This window comes from Phacochoerus africanus, chromosome X (genome assembly GCF_016906955.1).
Source record: "Phacochoerus africanus isolate WHEZ1 chromosome X, ROS_Pafr_v1, whole genome shotgun sequence".
Taxonomy (NCBI): Eukaryota; Metazoa; Chordata; class Mammalia; order Artiodactyla; family Suidae; genus Phacochoerus; species Phacochoerus africanus.
The window spans coordinates 68475377-68497345 of NC_062560.1; the positions used below are offsets into that span (position 1 = coordinate 68475377).

Here is a 21969-nt window from a genome sequence, read left to right on the forward strand (position 1 = left end):
AAAGGCTTTTTTAGGAAAGGGGCTTAAAAGAACAGGAAAATGAGAAATTCTTGCTTGTAATTTATGTGCCATAATAACCCACAGGCCCATCCAATCCCCCCTCTGTTACTCAGGCAAATTCAACATTGAGGGGCATTTTTTGGGGAAGACTGGCAATTAGATTTCACCCAAATGCCCCCACCATCAGGATATAAATATCTTCTGGTATTTGTTGATACTTTCACAGGATGGGTTGAAACCTTCCAAAACTTATCTGAAAAGTCTATGGAAGTCTGTAAGTCCCATTAGAGTACAGTTGATTTACAATGTTATGCCAATTTCTGCTGTACAGCAAAGTGACCCAGTCATACATATACGTATGTATATATGTATATACACACACATTCTTTTTCTCATATTATCTTTCATCAGGAGAAATTTGACCAAATTTAGCAGTCAACTATTAACATATCCAAAGACAAACCTATCTAAACTCCCAACCCAGAAGTTTGAAAGTTTTTAAATCTCCATTAGACAAAAGAGAGTGATAATTCAAACCTAGCCAGCCTTGATAGCCTTAATTCCCCAATACTGGGCTATTTCCTCAGTCGCAACTCAAGAGCAAGCATCTCAGTTCGTGGAACTACAAAGTATCAAACTCTTGCGCCATTAGCACATAGAACAGCTAAGTGTTCATTAATTAAAAAACAAGTAGTCATTAAACATCCACACTATTCCCCCCCAGCTCACCTGCCCTTACTATGATCCCAAATATGCCATGGCAGTGACAGGCTATATTTTGTATGTGTATGTATCTATGTGTAGATATACAGATATACGCAGTACTAGGTAGAAATGGAAATTAACAGTCCCTGCAAAAATTCATTTTCAGTTGAGGCTATGGCTCCTATGCCTTGGGATGATTTTAGATTTCAAAACTGAAAAATACTGCTAAAACCTCACTTCCTTAAGACAAAATTTGATTGCTTGTTCAATTTAAGCTTCTCAATCTAAAAATGGCTATAAGGTTAAGAATAAAAAAGCAGCCAACCGAGTGCAATTTCTCTCTCCAGTTTGGCCAAGCTATTTCATAGACTAGAAAATCTGTGGTGCCTTCCAAAGGTTCTTGCCTACCTTGCTGTGCATGTTTTTTTTTTGTTTGTTTGTTTGTTTTTGTCTTTTTGCCTTTTCTTGAGCTGCTCCCTTGGCACATGGAGACTTCCAGGCTAGAGGTCTAATCGGAGCTATAGCCACCGGCCTACGCCAGAGCCACAGCAACGCAGGATCCGCGTCTGCAACCCACACCATAGCTCATGGCAACGCCAGATCCTTAACCCACTGAGCAAGGCCAGGGAACGGACCCGCAACCTCATGGTTCCTAGTCGGATTCTTTAACCACTACGCCATGACGGGAACTCCCATGTTCATGTTTCAAACAGTGTCAACGGAGCCCGAAATTTAGGGGTCAGCTGCTTGGCAGCCTTAGCTGCCTCTGCGATACCCTTGTGATACAGGCCTTTTCTCTTCTTATTAAAGCATGTCTGGAAGTTTTCTAAAAAGGGGGAGAATTTTGAAAGAGCCAGGAAAGATGTTGGAGACCCAAACCATGAAATATGGGCCTCCTGTCGGACTAAAAGGCCATTATCTTTCTGGCTCACAGTTATAGTAAGTATACTGGCTGGCCACCAGGGGAAGCCATATATCTTGGTCCAAACAATGTCCCCTATACATATGGTTCTGCCATCTGGTGTGATGCACTTAGAGATGTTTTTGGAAAAGACTTTCATTTTCAAGGAATTACTGAGCTTTTTCTCTTCGTTTGAAGAGGAGGTAGTGGAGGAGGTGGAAGGTGCATGCATATGCCCTGGAGGAAAATCAAAGCTTTCACAACTACACTCAGAGTTGGAAGATTTCAAATTATCTGTACTATAAATGCTACACACTGAAGCACTGAAAGAGTCAGATTGCTTTCGATTTGGGGTCATGTAAACAGAGATATTGCTTTCATTGGCCTTTTTCACCAGAGTCTGTGGTTCATCATGTTTACCAGGGACAAGCACTTCAGTTGTGTCCTGAACCTCAGTGCTGGCTTCTTCAGGGCCTTTGGAAGGACTCTGATTTTCTGAAGGGGCCTCACTGGCTAAGCAGGTAGAGGTGCAGCTGGACTGGGGCTTGGGTGCCATCTTGCCACTCTGCATTTTCTCCAGTCCTTCCTGTCTTCAGGGAAGAGTTATTTTCTTCATTCCTGTACCGCTGTGGTTTTAAATGAACCCGGGGTGGAAGGGAACCTGACCTAGGATTCTGATATCCATGTGTGAAATGGACTTTTGAATGTGCATTTCTGCCTTTTTTTTTTTTTTTAAGGGCTGCACCTGAGGCACATGGAAGTTCCCAGGCTTGGGGTCAAATCAGAGTTACGGCTGCCAGCCTATTCCACAGCAACGCAGGATCTGAGCCATGTCTGAGACCTACACCACAGCTCACGGCAATGCCAGATCCTTAACCCACTAAGCAAGGCCAGGGGTTGAACCCACATCCTCACGGATCCTGGTCTGGTTCGTTAACCACCGAGCCACGAAGGAAACTCCTGAATGAACATTTCTGGACATAGAGACGTCTTTGCTTTTTCTGTGCCTTTTTTCAATTTTCAACACTTCCTAAGATTTTGCATGATCCATGTTCTTGCTCTGGAGCGCTTTTTTTTTAATTTTTAATTTTTTTTTTTTTTTTTGGTCTTTTTGCCTTGTCTTGAGCCACTCTCACAGCATATGGAGGTTCCCAGGCTAGGGGTCCAATCGGAGCTATAGCCACCAGCTTATGCCAGAGCCACAGAAGCGCCAGATCCGAGCTGCATCTGCCACCTACACCACAGCTCATGGCAACACTGGATCCTTAACCCACTGAGCAAGGCCAGGGATCAAACTGGCAACCTCATGGTTCCTAGTCGGATTCGTTAACTACTGCGCCACGACGGGAATTCCTGGAACGCTTTTTTAGTACTTAACCAAGCTTTTGATGAATTTGCCTGAGCAGAAACTTTGAGTATTCTGCCTCTGCCTTGAGCAATATTTGAAACCTTAACCACAGCATTTCTTTTCTGGCTTTCGTTTTGGTTTTTCCGTTTTCAGTTTTTTGTTCACAGTAGTTACACTTTCATTTCTCCTTTTTTTATCTTCATATTTAGAAAAGTCACTTGCACTATTACCTTTTCTAATTTCTTTTTTTTTTCCAGCAACAACACTGTTTTTACATTTGTCACACAAGACTTGCCTGGGTTGTAGTTTAATAGCATTCATTAAACTCGGTAGGTTCTTCCGTGTACAGTCTTCGCTTGGGTCGCTTACTTTTCCCAGGAGGTGGCTGGGTATTGATTAGTTATATGTGTCTCTGATAAACAAAGGGGGAGGATAGCAAGGCGGTGGTTTGGAAGTCCACAGGCTTTCAGCCAAGCTCAGCTTGGGAGGCGGTACAGAAGAGACATTGGGAACAGCACCATTGACTTCACACTTCACTTCTGCTCCTTCTTGGAATGTATTACTTAGAAGCTGCATGGCTTCAGGTTTATCCTTATATTCCCTTTTGGGAAATATCGTCACAGGGATCCCTTGTGGCCCAAACCTTTTGGACAGATCCATGAGGACCCCGAAGAACTTCTCCCCAGGCGGAAGGACATAATGAGCGCGTCTTCAATGATGTGGTCCAGCGTGACCTGCACCTCCCAGCGGGGGATTGGTTGCGACACCCCGGACTCCCTGCCCACTGCGCTGGGACTGTAGGCTGGGGCAGTGGTGGTTCCTGGTGCTCCTCCGGAGCCGGAAGCTGCTGGGGTGGCGGTGCAGGGGAAGGTGGAAGGTCTCAGGCCCTTCGTGAGTCACCGCTGCAGCCCACTGGACCACTCAGGCAGGCAGCTCCTTCACCTCCAGCTCTGGCCCCGCCACCTGCAGGCGAGCTCTCCAGGCGGCGACGGTGGCAGCAGGAGTGGGGACTCCTCGGCCTGAGATGTGAGGACTGCTGCCCGTTGGCCTTGGCGTCAGGCACAGATGCTTCAGTGGCTGCGACCACGAGGGGGTCAATGCCCACCTCACTGCCAGGAATGGGCTCCATCTCCATCTGGGCCTCTCTGGTACCCCCTCTCTGGGGGACGCTGCAGTGGCTTGAATGTATCTTTTTGAATTATTATTTTTTTTCCCAGATGTATGACCGGGAGTTGATTGCTGGATCCTATGCTAATGCTATTTTTAGTTTTCTGAGGAATCTCCATACTGTTTTCCATAGTGGTTGTACCAATTTATATTCCCATCAGCGGTGTAGGAGGGTTCCCTTTTCTCCACCCCTGTCCAGAATTTTTTATTGGTAGAATTATTAATGATGGAAATTCTGACCAGTGTGAGATGGTACCTCAGTGTATTTTTGATTTGTATTTTTGTATGTCTCTAACAATTAGTGATTTTGAGCATCTTTTCATGTACCTACTGGCTATCCATATATCTTCTTTGGAGAATGTCTGTTTTGATCTCCTGCCCATTTTTTAATTGGGTTGTTGTTTTGTTGTGGTGTTATATGAGTTGTTTGTATATTTTGGAGATTAAGCCCTTGTTGGTTGCATCTTTGCAACAATTTTCTCCTAACACTTAGGTTGTCTTTTCCTTTTTTGTTTTGCATGTTTTATTTATTTATTTTTTTATGGTTTTCTTTATTGTGCACAAGCTTGTAAGTTTGATTAGGTCCCATTGCTTTATTTATTTATTTTTTATTTCTATTGCCTTGGGAGATTGACCTAAGAAAGCATTGGTACAGTTGATGTCAGAGGATGTTTTGCTTATATTCTCTTCTGGGAGTTTTATGGTGTCATGTCTTATGTTTACGTCTTTAAGCCATTTTGAGTATTTTTGTGCGTAGAGTGAGGGTGTGTTCTAGTTTCATTTATTAACTTGCAGCTATCCATTTTCTGAGCCCCATTTGCTTAAGAGATTGTCTTTTTCCCCTTGTGTATTCCTGACTCCTTTGTTGAAGATTAATTGACTATGTGTGGGTTTATTTCTGGGCTCTCTGTTCTCTTACATTGATTTGTATTACTGTTTTTGGACCAGTACAACACTGTCTTGATTACTTTAGTTTTGTAATATTGTCTGAAGTCTGGGAGAGTTATCGGTCCTACTTTTTTTTTTCCCCCCTCAGGATTGCTTTGGCAATTTTGGGTCTTTTATGGTTTCTTTGATTAATGTTTTGCAATTCTTAGTATATGAGTCTTTCACCTCCTTGAGTAGGTTTATTCCTGGATATTTTTTGTGGGGTGGCATATTAAAAGGTACTGTTTTTTAATATTCCTTTTCTAATATTTCATTTTTAGTATACAGAAATGCAACCTATTTCTGAAAGTTAATCTTGTATACTGCTACTTTGCTGAATTTGTTTATCAGTTTGAATAGCTTTTGTCTGGAGTCCTTAGGGTTTTCTATGTATAGTATCATGTCATCTGCACATATTGACGATTTTATTACCTCTCTTTCAATTTGGATGCCTTTTATTTCTTTTGTTTGTCTGATTGCTGTGGCTAGGACTTCCAACATTATGTTAAACAAAAGTGGTGAGAGTGGGCATCCTTGTCTTGTTCCAGATTTTAGTGGGAAGGATTTCAGCTTTTCTCCATTAAGTACTGTATTGATTACGTGTTTGTCATAAGTGGCTTTCATTATGTCGAAGTATCTTCCCTCTATACCCACTTTAGTGACCGTGTCTATCATGAATGGATGTTGATTTTGTCAAATGCTTTTTCTGCATCTGTTGAGATGATCATGTGGTTTTTGACTTCTCTTTTGTTAATGTGATATATGACATTGATTGATTTGCATATGTTGAACCATCCTTGTAGATTTGGGATGAATCCCCCTTGGTTGTAGTATATGACCATTTTATGTGTTATTGGATTTATTTATTTTTTATTTTTTTTAACTCAATGAATTTTACTACATTTATAGTTGTACAATCATCATCACAACCTAATTTTACATTTCCATCCCAAACCCCCAGCCCATCCCTCCCCCACAACCTATCTCCTTTAGAAACCATAAGTTTTTCAAAGTCTATGAATCAGTATCCATTCTGCAAAGAAGTGCATTGTATCCTTTTTTTATTACTCAGTGAATTTTATTACATTTATAGTTGTACAAGGATGGTCGCAACCCACTTCCATCTTAAACCTCAGCACATCCCCCCACCCCCCAAACTGTCTCCTTTGGAAACCATAAATTTTTCAAAGTCTGTGATTTAGTATCTGTTCTGCAAAGAAGTTCATCGTGTCCTTATTTCAGATTCCACATGTTAGTGATAGCATATAATGTTGGTGTCTCACTATCTGACTAATATCACTTAGCGTGATAATTTCTAGGTCCATCCATGTTTCTGCAAATGCCATTATTTTTTTCCTTTTAAAGGCTGAGTAATATTCCATTGTGTATATGTACCACATCTTCTTTATCCACTCTTCTGGTGATGGACATTTATGTCGCTTCCATGTCTTGGCTATCACTTATACTGCTGAAATGAACATTGGGATACATGTACCTTTTTGAGTCATGGTTATCCCTGGATAGATGCCCAGGAGTAGGATTATTGGATCAAATGATAATTCTTTTTTCTTTTTCTTTTTTTTTTTGCTACAAAACATTTATTTGCCACTAAATCACCCAGGTATGCCACAATCACAAAAAAGGTACAGACTTTTTTTTCCATAAATAAATTTTCACAGCATCTCCCCAATCATTAGTATTACAAAGGAAAAGAATCACATTTTACAGATCTCAGACTTGTATTCTGCATTTAGCCCAAAGTTCTCACCATCTTCAGAAAATAGTTCTCCTGCAAAACTCATCAGCTAAAAGTTCTATCCAAACTAGCTAATGGCAATTCTTTCCCCATTTCCTCTAGCCAGTGGGGGATGAACAGCTGAGTGAGGCCCAGATTGTGAGGGTGGAAGGGTAGGACAGGAGGGCTAATTTCCCCCAGGGCAAGATGGCATCTGAAGCTTGATGGGAGAGCAGAACTGGAGAGACTTGAGGGAAGGGTCCAGGCCCTGTATTTAGTCAGAGTTACTGCTGGAAGAGGAGGAGGAGGCGGAATGCTTGCCATGCTTGTGGTGTTTGTACTTCTTTTTATGAGCTTTCTTCTTTTTCTTCTTCATCTTCTTGTCCATCACCATGCCTGGTCCTACCATGCCAGGAGCCAATGGATTCACAGGAGGCCTGCCAGAGGCAGGTGGTAGGTAGGGACCTGAGGGCTGGCATCCTGGATGCCCTGGATATGGCATAGTATAACAAGGCCCACCAGGTGGAAAAGCTGGATTCCCCTGGGGCACTCCCAGGGGAGTGGGAAAGGGGCCTGGAGGAAAGGGAGGGTTGGCAGGTGGTGGATGGGCAGGATTGCAACCTCCAGGGTACCTGACCTTAGGGGTTATGGATTTGGCCCTGGCTGCCCGGCTTTGGGATTCCACATGTTCACATGTTCAGGGGTTTTCTCCAGCCTGGAGGTGAAACAAGGTAAGGCAGCTCAGGAAAGATCTTCAAATGCTTATATAGTTATACACACCCTCTTCCCCTTTAAAAAGGACAAGTGGAGACCCTGGCTCCCAGCAATGAAGGGACCTCTCACCCAGGAATGGAGAAAGAAATAAACTCAAATGATAATTCTATTTTTAGTTTTTTTAGGATAATGATTGTACCAAGTTACATTCCCACCAACGGTGTATTAGGGTTCCCTTTTCTCCACACCCTCTCTAGCATTTATTGTTTGTAGACTTTTTGATGATGGCCATTCTGGGTTGTATAAGGTGGTACCTTATAGTAGTTTTTTTAAATTACTCAATGAATTTTATTACATTTATAGTTGTACAATGATCATCATGACCTGATTTTATACCATTTCTATCCCAAAACTCATAGTAGTTTTAATTTGCGTTTCTCTAATAATTAGTGATGTTGAATATCTTTTCATTTGTTTTTTTGGCCATCTGTATTTCTTCTTTGGAGAATTGTCCGTTTAGATCTTGTGTCTAGTTTTTGATGGGGTTGTTCGTTTTTTTGGTATTGAGCTGCAGGAGGTGTTTATATATTTTGGAGATTAATCACTTGTCAGTTGTTCCATCTGCAAATATTTTCTCCCAATCTGTGGGTTGTCTTTTTGTTTTGTTTAGGGTTTCCTTTGTTGTGTAAAACTTTTAGGTTGGATTAGGTCCCATTTGTTTATTTTTGTTTTTGTTGTCATTACTCTACGAAGTAGATCTGAGAAGATATTGCTGAGGTTTATATCAGAGAGTTTTTGACCTATATTTTCCTACAAGACTTTTATAATATCCAGTCTTCTACCTAGATCTTTAATCCATTTAGAGTTTATTTTTGTGTATAGTGTTAGGGAGTGTTCTAATTCCATTCTTTTCCATGTGGCTGTCCAGTTTTCCCAGCACCACTTATTGAAGGGACTGTCTTTTCTCCATTGTATATTCTTTTTTTGATTTTTTTTGAACTAGGTATGGAGATGTATGTGTGTGTGTGTGTGTGTCCATCCATTGTATATTCTTGCCTCCTTTGTCATAGATTAGTTGACTATAGGTGTGTGAATTTATTGTTTTTTTACCTTTTTCTTTTCTAGGGCTGCACCTGCAGCATATGGACGTTCCCAGGCTAGGGGTCCAATCGAAGCTGTAGCTGCCAGCTTATGCCAGAGCCACAGAAGCGCCATATCTGAGCTGCATCTGCGACTAACACCACAGCTTATGGCAACACCGGATCCTTAACCCACTGAGTGAGGCCAGGGATTGAACCCACAACCTCATGGTTCCTAGTCAGATTCATTAACCACTGAGCCATGATGGGAACTCCTTATTTCTGGGCTTTCTATCCTGTTCCACTGATCTATATTTCTGTTTTTGTGCCAGTACCACATGGTTTTGAAGACTGTAGCTTTGTAGTATAGTATGAAGTCAGGGAGCCTGATACCTCCAGCTCAATTTTTTTTTTTTGCAGGATGTCTTTGGCTATTCCGGGTCTTTTGTGCTTCCAAACAAACTTTAAAATATTTTGTTTGAGTTCTGTGAAAAATGTCCTTGATAAGTTGATAAGGATTTCATTGAATCTGTAGAATGTCTTGAGTAGTATAGTCATTTTGGCAATATTGATGCTTCCAATCCAAGAGCATGGTATGTCTTTCCATCTGTTTGTATCATCTTTGATTTCTTTCATCAGCATCTTATAGTTTTCAGAGTGTAAGTCTTTTGTCTATTTAGGTAGGCTTATTACTAAGTTTTTTATTATATCTGATGTGATAGTAAATGCGATTTTTTCCTTAATTTCTCTTTCTGGACTTTTGTTGGAAGTATATAGAAATGTAGTCAATTTGTATGTATTAATTTTGTATCCTGTGACTTTACCAAATGCATTGATGAGCTCTAACAGTTATCTGGTAGAGTCTAGGATTTTCTACATATAGTTTCACGTCATCTGCAAACAGTGATAGTTTTACTTCTTCCTTTCCAATTTGAATTCCTTTTATTTCTTTTTCTCCTCTGATTGCTGTGGCTAGGACTTACAAAACTATGTTGAATAGTAGTGGCAAGAGTGGACATCCTTGTCTTGTTCCTGATCTCAGTGGGTATTCTTTCACCTATTCACCATAGAGAATTATGTTAGTTGTGAGTTTGTCATTATGGCCTTTATTATGTTGAGGTATATTGAGGCAGGTTCCCTCTATGCACACTTTCTGGAGGGTTTTTTTTAATCAGAAATGGGTGTTGGATTTTGTCAAAAGCTTTTTCTGCATCTATTGAGAGGATCATATGGTTTTTATTCTTTGGTTTGTTAATGTGGTATAATGCTCTGATTGATTTGTGGATATTGAAAAAATCCTTTCATCCATGGGATAAATTCAACTGGATCATGAGGTACAATCCTTTTAATGTATTGTTGGATTTGGTTTGCCAGTATTTCATTGAGGATTTTTGCATCTGTGTTCATCAGTGATATTGGTCTATAATTTTCTTTTTTGTGGTATCTTTTTCTGGTTTTGGTGTCAGGGTGATGTTGGCCTCATAGAATGAGTTTGGGAGTATCCCTCTGCAATTTTTTGGAATAGTTTCAGAAGGATCTGTATTAGATCTTCTCTAAATGTTTGATAGAATTTACCTATGAAGCCATCTGGCCCTGGACTTTTGTTTGTTCTAAGTTTTTTAATCACAGTTACATTTTCAGTACTTGTGATTTGTCCATTCATCTTTTCTATTTTTTTTTTTTTTGGCTTTGTCTTGGAAGATTGTACTTTTCCAAGAATTTGTCCATTTCTACTAGGTTGTTCATTTCAATGGCATATAGTTGCTTTAGTAGTCTCTAATGATCCTTTGTATTTCTGTAATGTCTATTGTAAATTCTCCTTTTTTTTGGTCTTTTTAGAGCCACATCTTTGGCATATGGAAGTTCCCAGGCTAGGGATCCAGTCGGAACTGCAGCTGCTGGCCTATACCAAAGCCACAGCAACACGGGATCTGAGCCACATCTGAAACTTACACCACAGCTCATGGCAATGCTGGATCCTTAACCCACTGAGCAAAGCCAGGGATCTAACCTGAATCCTCATGGATGATAGCCAGATTCATTTCCACTGAGCCATAGAGTTGCTTGTAGTAGTCTTTTATGATCCTTTGTATTTCTGTGCTGTCCACTGTAACTAGTCTTTTTCACTTCTAATTTTATTGAATTCTCTCTTTTTTTTTTCTTGATGAGTCTGGCTAAGGGTTTATCAATCTTGTTGATCTTTTCAAAGAACCAGCTTTTAGTTTCATTGATCTTTACTATGGTTTTCTTCATTTCTACTTCATTTATCTCTGATGTGATCTTTATGCTTTTGGATGGAATGTTCTATAAATTTCTACTAAGTCCATTTGGTCTAATGCATCATTTAAGGCCTGTGTTTCCTTGTCAATTTTCTGTCTGGATGATCTGTCCATTGTTGTAAGTGGAGTGTTAAATTCCCTCATTATTATTGTGTTATTGCCAATTTTTTCCTTTTAAGGTTGTTAGCAGTTGACTTATATATTAAGGTGATCCTATGTTGGGTGTGTATTTATTTACAAGTTTTTATATCCTCTTCTTGGATTCACCTTTTGCTCACTATGTAATGTCCTTCTTTTTCTCTTATAATATTCTTTAAGGTCTAATTTGTCTGATATGAGTATTGCCATTGAAGCTTTCTTTTGGTTTCCATTTGCATGGAACATTTTCTTCCATCTTCTCACTTTCAATTTGTATGCATTCCTGGAACAGACATGGGTCTCTTGAAGATGAGGGTATATCTGGGTCTTGTTTTTGTATCAATTCAGCCAGTCTATGTCTTTTGGTTGGGGCATTTAGTCCAATTACATTTAAGGTAATTATTGATGTATAATTTCTTTCTTCCATTTTATTAACTGTTTTGGATTTGATTATGTTTTTTTTTCCCTTCTTCTCTTGTTTTTTTTTCTTTTTTTCATTTTTTTATTACTCAAATGAATTTTTCACATCTGTAGTTGTATAATGATCATAACAATCTGATTTCACAGGGTTTCCATCCCACAGCCCAGGCACATCCCCCCACCCCCCAAACTGTCTCCTCTGGAGACCATAAGTTTTTCAATGTCTATGAGTCAGCATCTGTTCTGCAAAGAAGTTCCGTCTGTCCTTTTTTCAGATTCCACATGTCAGTGAAAGCATTTGATGTTGGTGTCTCATTGTATGGCTGACTTCACTTAGCATGATAGTTTCTAGGTCCATCCATGTTGCAAAAAATGCTGGTATTTTGTTCTTTTTGATGGCTGAGTAATATTCCATTGTGTATATGTACCACATCTTCTGGATCCACTCCTCTGTCGATGGACATTTAGGTTGTCTCCATGTCTTGCCTATTGTAAATAGTGCTGCAATGAACATCGGAGTACATGTGTCTTTGTGAGTCGTGGTTTTCTCTGGATAGATGCCCAGGAGTGGGATTGCTGGATCAAATGGTAGTTCTATGTTTAGTTTTCTGAGGCATCTCCATTCTGCTTTCCACAGTGGTTGCACCCATTTACAATCCCACCCACAGTGTACTAGGGTTCCTTTTTCTCCACACCCTCTCCAGCACTTCTTGTTTGTAGACTTTTGGATGATGTCCATTCTGGCTGGTGTAAGGTGGTACCTCGTTGTGGTTTTGATTTGCATTTCTCTAATAATGAGTGATGCTGAACATCTTTTCATGTATTTCTCGGCCATCTGTATGTGTTTTTTGGAGAACTGTCTGTTTAGATCTTCTGCCCATTTTTTGATGGGGTTGTTTGTCTTTTTGGTATGGAGCTGCAGGAGGTGCTTGTAAATTTGGAGATGAATCCCTTTTCCGGCGATTCACTTGCAAAGATGTTCTCCCATTCTGTGGGTTGTCTTTTTGTGTTGTTTAGGGTTTCTTTTGCTGTGCAGAAACTTTGAAGTTCGATTGGGTCCCATTTGTTTATTTTTGTTTTTATTGTCAATGCTCTGAGAGGTGGATCTGAGAAGATGTTGCTGTCATTTATGTCAGCGAGTGTTTGGCCTATGTTTTCCTCTAGGAGTTTGATAGTGTCTGGTCTTCTATCTAGGTCTTTAATCCATTTGGAGTTTATTTTTGTGTATGGTGTTAGGGAGTGTTCTACTTTCATTCTTTTCCATGTGGCTGTCCAGTTTTCCCAGCACCACTTATTGAACAAGCTGTCCTTTCTCCATTGTATATATAGTCTTGCTTCCTTTGTCATAGATTAGTTGGCTGTAAGTGCATGGATTTAATTCTGGGCTTTCTATCCTGTTCCACTCATCTGTATGTCTGTCTTTGTGCCAGTACCATATGGTTTTGATGACTGTTGCTTTGTAGTATAGTGTGAAGTCCGGGAGCCTGATTCCTCCAGCTCCATTTTTCTTTTTCAGGATGTCTTTGGCTATTCTGGGTCTTTTGTACTTCCAAACAAACTTTAAAATATTTTGTTCGAATTCAGTGAAAAATGTCCTTGGTAGTTTGATGGGGATTGCATTGAATCTGTAGATTGCCTTAGGTAGTATAGTCATTTTGATAATATTAACTCTTCCAATCCACGAGCATGGTATATCTTTCCATCTATTTGTGTCATCTTTGATTTCTTTCATCAGTGGCTTGTAGTTTTCAGAGTACAGGTCTTTTGTCTCTTTAGGTAGGTTTACTCCTAGGTGTTTTATTCTTTTGGATGTGATGGTAAATGGGATTGCTTCCCTAATTTCCTTTTCTGCTTTTTCACTGTTAGTATATAGAAATGCTATTGATTTCTGTGTATTGATTTTGTATCCTGTGACTTTGCCAAATTCGTGGATAAGCTCTAACAGTTTTCTGGTAGAGTCTTTAGGATTCTCTAGGTATAGTATCATGTCATCTGCAAATAGCGATAGTTTTACTTCTTCCTTTCCAATTTGGATTCCTTTTATTTCTTTTACTTCTCTGATTGTTGTGGCTAGGACTTCCAGAACTATGTTGAAGAGTAGTGGCGAGAGTGGACATCCTTGTCTTGTTCCTGATCTCAGTGGGAATTCTTTCAGCTTTTCACCATTGAGAATGATGTTCGCTGTGGGTTTGTCGTATATGGCCTTTATCATGTTGAGGTAGGTTCCCGTTATGCCCACTTTCTGAAGGGTTTTTATCAGAAATGGGTGTTGGATTTTGTCAAAGGCTTTTTCCGCATCTATTGAGAGGATCATATGGTTTTTCTTCTTCAGTTTGTTAATGTGGTGTATCACACTGATGGATTTGTGGATATTGAAGAACCCCTGCATCCCTGGGATAAATCCCACTTGATCATGATGTCCAATCCTTTTAATGTATTGTTGGATGTGGTTCGCTAGTATTTTGTTGAGGATTTTTGCATCGATGTTCATCAGTGAAATTGGCCTGTGGTTTTCTTTTTTTGTGGAATCTTTGTCTGGTTTTGGTACCAGGGTGACAGTGGCCTCGTAGAATGAGTTTGGGAGTATCCCTTCCTCTGCAATTTTTTGAAATAGTTTCAGAAGGAGAGGTGTTAGCTCTTCTCTAAATGTTTGATAGAATTTGCCTGTGAAGCCATCTGGTCCCAGACTTTGGTTTCTTTGAAGATTTTTTTTTTGTCTTTTGTCTTTGTTGTTGTTGTTGTTGTTGTTGTTGTTGCTATTTCTTGGGCCGCTCCCGCGGCATATGGAGGTTCCCAGGCTAGGGGTTGAATCGGAGCTGTAGCCGCCGGCCTACGCCAGAGCCACAGCAACGCGGGATCCGAGCTGCGTCTGCAACCTGCACCACAGCTCACGGCAACGCCGGATCATTAACCCACTGAGCAAGGGCAGGGACCGAACCCGCAACCTCATGGTTCCTAGTCGGATTCGTTAACCACTGCGCCACGACGGGAACTCCTCTTTGGAGATTTTTAATCACAGTTTCAATTTCAGTTCTTGTGATTGGTCCATTCATCTTTTCTATTTCAACTCAGTTTAGTTGTGGAAGATCGTACTTTTCTCAGAATTTGTCCATTTCTTCTAGGTTTTCCATCTTATTGGTATATAGTTTCATAAGTAGTCTCTTATGATCCTTTGTATTTCTGTGATGTCCATTGTTATTTCTCCTTTTTCATTTCTAATTTTATTGATTTGAGTCCTCTGTCTTTTTTTCTTGGTAAGTCTGGCTAGGGGGTTATCAATTTTGTTGATCTTTTCAAAGAACCAGCTTTTCGTTTCATTGATCTTTTCTATGGTTTTCCTTGTTTCTATTTCATTGCTTTCTGCTCTGATCTTTATGATTTCTTTCCTTCTACTAACTTTAGGTCTTGTCTGTTCTTCTCTCTCAAGCTGCTTTAGATGTAAAGTTAGCTTGTTTATTTGGGCTTTTTCTTGTTTCCTGAGGTGGGCTTGTATTGCTATAAACTTTCCTCTTAGAACGGCTTTTGCTGCATCCCATAGGTTTTGGAGTGTCGTATCTTCCTTGTCATTTGCTGCTAGGTATTTTTTAATTTCCTCTTTGATTTCTTCAGTGATCCATTGGTTGTTTAGTAGCATGTTGTTGAGTCTCTACGTGTTTGTGTTTTTTGCAGTTTTTTTCTTGTTGTTGCTTTCCAGTCGTATAGCATTGTGGTCGGAAAAGATGTTTGATATGATTTCAATTTTCTTAAAGTTACTGAGGTTGGATTTGTAGCCCAGGATATGGTCAATCTTAGAGAATGTTCCATGTGCACTTGAGAAGAATGTGTATTCTTTTGCTTTTGGATGAAATGTCCTATAAATATCTATTCAGTCCATCTGGTTTAATGCATCATTCAGGGCCTGTGTTTCCTTATTGATTTTCTGTCTGGTTGATCTGTCCATTGCTGTAAGTGGGGTGTTCAAGTCTCCCACTATGATTGTGTTATTGTCGATTTCTCCTTTTAAGGTTGTTAGCAGTTGCCTTATATATTATGGTGAACCTGTGTTGGGAGCGTAGATATTTACAATTGTTATAACATCTTCTTGGAGTGATCCTTTGATCATTAGGTAGTGACCTTCTTTGTCCCTTAAAATATTCTTCATTTTAAAGTCTATTTTGTCTGATATGAGTATTGCTACTCCAGCTTTCTTTTGATCCCCGTTTGCATGAAATATTTTCTTCCATCCTCTCACTTTCAATTTGTATGTGTCCCTAGAAGTGAAGTGGGTCTCTTGAAGACAGCATATATATGGGTCTTGTTTTTGTATTCATTTAGCCAGTCTATGTCTTTTGGTTGGGGTATTTAGTCCAATTACATTTAAGGTAATTATCGATGTATAATTTCTTTCTTCCATTTTATTAACTGTTTTTGATTTGATTTTGTTTTTTTTTCCCTTCCCTTCTCTTGTTTTTTTATCTTGTGGTTTCCTGCATTTGTACCTTCCTCTTCTCATGATTTCTGTTTTTGGTAGCATATTTGTGTGTGGACCATCTCCTACCTCTACATGCCTTTACCAGTCAGCCTTGCCATTGGTAATGTTTTTGTTTCTAGTTGTGGTCTTTTCTTTTCCACCTAGAGAAGTTCACTAATTATTTGTTGTAAAGCTGCTATTGTGGTGCTGAATTCTCTTAGCCTTTCCTTGTATGTGTAACTTTTGGTTTCCCCTTCAAATCTGAATGAGTGCCTTGCTGGGTAGAGTAATTTGGTTGGAGTTTTTTTCCTTTCATCATGTTAAATATATCATGCCACTCCTTTCTGGCTTGCAGAGTGAAAAATCTGCCAATGACATAATTGGTGTTCCCTTGTATGTTACTTGTTTCTTTTCCCTAGCTGCTTTCAAGATTTTCTCTTTGTCTTTAATTTTGGTCATTTGGATTAATATGTGTCTCAGGGTGTTCCTCCTTGGGTTTATTTTATATGGTACTCATTGTGCTTCCTGATCTTGAATGAGTGATTCCTTTCCCATGTGAGGGAAGTTTTCAGCTTTAATCTCTTCAAATATTTTCTCTGGCCCTTTCTCCGTCTCTTCTCCTTCTGGCACACCTATAATACAGATGTTGTTGCATTTAACATTGTCCAGGAGTTCTCTTAGACCATCTTCATTTCTTTTCAATCTTTTTTCTCTTTTCTCTTCCATGTCAGATATTTCCTCCAGTCTGTCCTCCACCTTGCTTTTTTATTCTTCTGCCTGCTGTACTCTGCTGTTGTTTCCTTATAGTGAATTGTTTAATTCAGTTATTTTATTTTGCATCTCTCATTGCTTAATCCCTAAATCTTATATTTCTTTGCTCAGTGTTTCTTGTAATTTATCAATCTTTGCTTCCAGTTTATTTCCAAGATCTTGAATCATCTTTACTAACATCAATCTAATGTCTTTTTCATGGAAGTTGGTAATCTCCAGATCACTTAGCTGTTTTTCTGTTTTTTTTTTCTTGCTCCCTTATCTGAGTCATAATTCTCTACCTTTCATTATGTATAGATTTTCAATGTGGTCTCCTTTTAAAGACAATACAGTTGTAGCCCCTCTTTCTTCTGCTGTCTGCCCCCTTGTGGCTGCCATTGGTAAGGGGCTTGGTGTAGGCTTCCTGATGGGAGGGTCTGGTGCCTGCCCACTGGTAGGTGGAGCTGATTCTTATCCCTCTGGTGTGTGGGGCATTGAGTCTGGGTGAGGGTAGAATCTGGCTGTTTGTCTGAGGGATCTTTAGGCAGCCTGTTTGCTGATTGATGGGGCTGTGTTCCTACCCAGTTTGTTGTTTGGCCTGTGGCTTCTCAGCCCTGATGGGTGGGGACAGATTTTTTCCAAAATGGTCACCTCTATAGAAACACACTCTGATGATTGTTCCTGAGATCTTACCTCCAAAGTCCTTCCTCCCACAATGAGTTACAGTCACTCCCTCTCTTCTCAGGAGATCCTCCATGAATCTCAGGTAGGTCTGACCCAGTTTCCTATGAAGTCTCTGCTTTGCCCTGGGACCGAGTGCACATGAGAGCCTATGTGTGCCTTTCAAGAATGGTGTCTCTGCTCCCCTCAGTCCTGTGGAGCTCCTGCACACAAGCCCCACTGGCCTTTGGTGCCAAATGCCCTGGGGTCTCCTTCTTCCCTGAGCCATGAAGGGAACTCCTGTCTCAGGGTATTTTTAAACTTCCTTTTTGATTTCCTTGTTGACCTATTAGTTTTTTTTTTTTTAATAGCATGTTGTTTAGTCTCCATATAGTCAGTTTTTTCTCATTTCTTTTTCTATGGTTGATTTCTACTTTCATGCTGTTTTGGTCACAAAAGATGCTTGAAATAATTTCTATACTCTTAAATTTGTTGAGATTAGTTTCATGCCCATGTATGTGATCAGTTCTTAAGAATGTTCCATGTGCACTTGAGTAGAATATATATACTTTTTTTTTGATGTAATGTTTTGAAAATATCACTTAAGTCTCCCTGTTCTATTGTTAGGACATCTGTTGCCTTACTGATTTTCCATCTAGAGATTCTGTCCACTGATGTGAGTGAGTGTTAAAGTCTTCAACTATTATTGTATTCCCACGAATTTCTCCTCTCATGTATTTTAGTATTCATTGTATGTATTTGGGTGCCCCTATATTTGGGGCATATATATTGATGAGTGTAATATCCTCTTATTGAATGGGTCCTTTTATCTTTAAATATTGTCCTTTTATCTTTCTTTATAGTCTTTGCTTAAAGTCTATTTTGTTGGATTTGAGTATTATGACTCTCGCTTTCCTGTCATTTCCAGTCACATGAAATATCTTTTTTCATTCCTTCACTTTCAATTTATATGTGTCCTTTGTCCTAACGTGGGTCTCTTGTAGACAGCATATTGTAGGCTTTTTTATTATCCAGTATGGCACTCTATGTCTTTCAATTGGAGCATTCAGTCCATTGACATTTAAGGTAATTACTGATGAATACATATTTATTGCCATTTTAAACTGTTTTCTATTTGATTTTATGTTTCTCCTTTGTTCCTTACTTTTTTTGGTTGATGATTTCCTTTTATTTTATGCCCGTGTCCTCTACTTTTTGTTTTTTGTGAATGTATTGTTTGGTTCTGATTTTTTGTTGCCCTGTTTTCCATGTATGTTAATCCCTTCCTATATCTGTTTTAGACCCATAGTCATATAGACTCAAAAATGATCTAAATAAAAATAGTCTAGATTTTCTTAATCTCCTTCCCCACATTTTATGATTTTGATGTCCTTTATGACCTCTGAATAACTATCCTTTTTGCTGTTCCTTGTGTTTATTATCACTTGCACAATTTTTTTTTTTTAATATGTATACTGGCTTACTTGAGTGATTGCTTTCCAATTGCGATTTCCTCCATCCCATATCTTCTTCCTTCTTTCTTATTTAGAGGAGGCTTTTCAACATTTCTTTTAGAATGGGTTTAGTAGTGTTTTATTCTTTTAGTTTTTGTTTGTCTGAGTAATTCTTTATTTATCCTATTTTAAGTGATAATCTTGCTAGGTAGAGTAGTCTAGCCTGAGATTTTTCCCTTTTATAACTTTGAATATATCTTGCCATAATTTCTTCAAATATATCAGTCATAAATTTTTCAAATATATTTTCAATCCCCTGTTGTTTTTCTTCTCCTTCTAGAACCTATTACGCATAGACTGGCACCCCTTATATTATCCCTTAGATGTCTTATATTGCTCTCATTTTTTTTTTACATTTAATTTTCTGTCTGCTGTCCTGATTGGGTGATTTTAGTTATTCTCCCTTCCAGATCACTTATTCATTCCTCTCCATTATTCATTCTGCTGTTAAATGCATTTAACTCAGCTTTTGTCTCTGCAAAAGACTTTTCTGTTTTCTTGACTCCTCCTTATAGTTTCTAGTTCCTTTTTAAAGTAATCTGCATTACTTTTGATTTTTTATTTTGTATTACTTTTGATTTCTTTATTTTTTTCTTTTTTAGGGCCACACCAGCAGCATATGGAAGTTTCCAGGCTAGGGTTCAAATTGGGGCTACAACTGCTGGACTATGCCTCAGCCACAGCAACATGGGATCTGAGGCACGTTTGTGACCTACAGCACAGCCCACAGCAATGCTGGATCCCTGACACATTGAGTGAGGCCAGGTATCCAACCCACATCCTCATGGATACTAGTCAGATCCATTTCTGGTAAGCCACAGCAGGAATTCCCGATATTAGTTCTTCATTCCTTAAATATTTTCATTACATTCTTTTGGAACTCAGTGTCTATTAGACTGCAAAGGTCTTGTTTCCTTTTTCATGTCTTCAGGGGAATTATCCTTTTCTTTTAACTGGGAATGATTCCTGTGCTTCTTCATTTTGCTTATATTTTTCTTATTCTGTGAGTTTAGGAAAAACAATTATCTATTGTAGTCTTGGAAGGCTATTTACATTTAGGAATATCCCTAGGTAACTTGTGAGGGCTTACTATTTTTTTGGCTTGAGGGTTGCTTTTTTTTTTTTTGCTTTATAGGGCTGCACCTGCAGCATATGGAAGTTCCCAGGTTAGGGGTCGAATTGGAGTTACAGCTGCTAGCCTATGCCACAGCCACAGCAATGCTAGATTTGAGCCCGTCTGTGACCTACACCACAGCTCACTGCAATGCTGGATCCTTAACCCACTGAGCGAGGCCAGGGATCAAATCCATAACCTCATGGTTCCTAGTTGGATTTGTTTCTGCTGTGCCACAATGGGAACTCTGAGGGTTGCTTTTGACTTGTATGCTTGCTGTCTCTTTACTCAGTGTGTACAGGCCATTATCACCTTGATAGAGGGTGTGCAGATGTATGGCCTGCACATGCTTCCAGGGATGTAGGGGCAATGTCCAGTGCCTTTAGGTGGTACCATGTTGCTGGGCTCTTTGCAGTGGTGAGGACTCACAGGGAGGTAGGGTGGCAGGCTTCTCCTGGTTGCAGGCCCCTGGGCAGTGGCAGTGACCCTCATGGAGGTGGGGGTAGCACCCAGTGCCTTTGGCCAAGGCAGTGGTGGGTCATGTGCATTCCTGGAGGGTGAGAGCAATGGGTAGTACTCAGTTGCAGTACCTCTGTGACATGAGGTGACTGAAGCCAGTGGCAGGGCCTGTTCACTGGACCTTTAGTGGTGGCAGGCTGTACCCACCTCAGGAGTCCAAAATGGCTGCAGTGGTTTCTGCCAGCCCCTAGAGCCCATGCAAAAGAAAAAATTCCTATGGTGGTCCTGCACCTCCTCATCTTGCCCTCCCCAACAATGGTTCCTTACTTCTCCTATGGACCTAGTCCTCCAGAGCTCCCTCAGCTGTGGCGAACTAATCTCTAGCCTCCTCAGACTGTTTCCACACAGCCAGTCCTAGTCTTCTCCCTGGAACTGACCTGTGAAACCTGAGTCTTAGCACCTAGCTCCCATCTGAATGTCTCAGGCTGTGGTGCCCTGGGCAGTGGTTCTGCTCATCTGTGTGGCTCTCTCTGCTTTGCCCTTCTCAGTCCATCTGCTGTGCTTTTCTCTGAAGATTTGAGGCTCTCTCTCCATCCTGGCTGATCTCTCCATCAGCTAAGTGGCCTCAGCGAGTGCAGATTCCTTTCCTTTTTCAGCTCCCGCTCTGGAGGGCTGGTTCCATCTGAATTCATTTTTTTTTTCTTCTTTCTTTTTTCTCCTTTTGTTCTACCCAGTTATGTGGAGGGTTTCATGCCATTTTTGGAAGTCTGGAGTCTTATGCCAATGTTCAGTAGATGTTCTGTGTTAATTGTTCTACATATATATTTTTTTGATGTGTTTGTGGAAGAAAGTGTCCTCCACCATCTTGATCCCGCCTTCTGAGACATATTATTAATCTAGGACAAGTTCAGAAGGCTACCCAGGACTATGCCCACAGGCATTATCCACTCCCAATAAAAATACAGAGGAAGTAGTTCCTTCACCAATAACCCCTGGGGATCAAGTCCTTCTTAAAACCTGGAAAAAGGCATCCCCCAAAGACCAACTATTTCCAAAATGGAAGGGCCCCTATAAAGTAATTTTAGTTAACCCCACTGCTGTCAAACTACAAGGCATATCTAGTTGGGTTCATTTGTCCAGATTAAGGCTTTTACCTCCAGAATCCCCGCAGGTCACAACGGAAAGACTATACACCTCTGAGCCAGTGGAAGATCTAAGATACCTGTTCAAAAGACAGGCACATGAGATACCACCTCAAACCAGTCAGAATGACCATCCTTAATAAGTCCACAAATAACAAGTGCTGCAGGTGTTGTGGAGAAAAGGGAACCCTCCTGTACTGTTGGTGGGAATGTAAACTGGTACAGCCACTATGGAGAACAGTTTGGAGATACCTTAGAAATCTATGCATAGAACTTCCATATGACCCCGCAATCCCACTCTTGGGCATCTATCCAGACAAAACTCTACTTAAAAGAGACACATGCACACGCATGTTCATTGCAGCTCTATTCACAATAGCCAGGACATGGAAACAACCCAAATGTCCATCGACAGAGGATTGGATTTGGAAGAGGTGGTATATATACACAATGGAATACTACTCAGC

General features: G+C 40.0%; 3 pseudogenes; all 3 read right to left on the reverse strand.

Annotated features, from left to right (window-relative positions):
- Positions 1–1403: 1403 nt before the first annotated feature.
- LOC125118057 (PWWP domain-containing protein 2A-like) lies at positions 1404–5672 on the reverse strand (annotated as a pseudogene).
- Positions 5673–6962: 1290 nt separating this feature from the next.
- Positions 6963–7470, reverse strand: LOC125118862 (proline-rich protein 13-like; annotated as a pseudogene).
- Positions 7471–20189: 12719 nt separating this feature from the next.
- Positions 20190–21969, reverse strand: part of LOC125118058 (uncharacterized) — a 50001-nt pseudogene continuing 48221 nt past the window's right edge.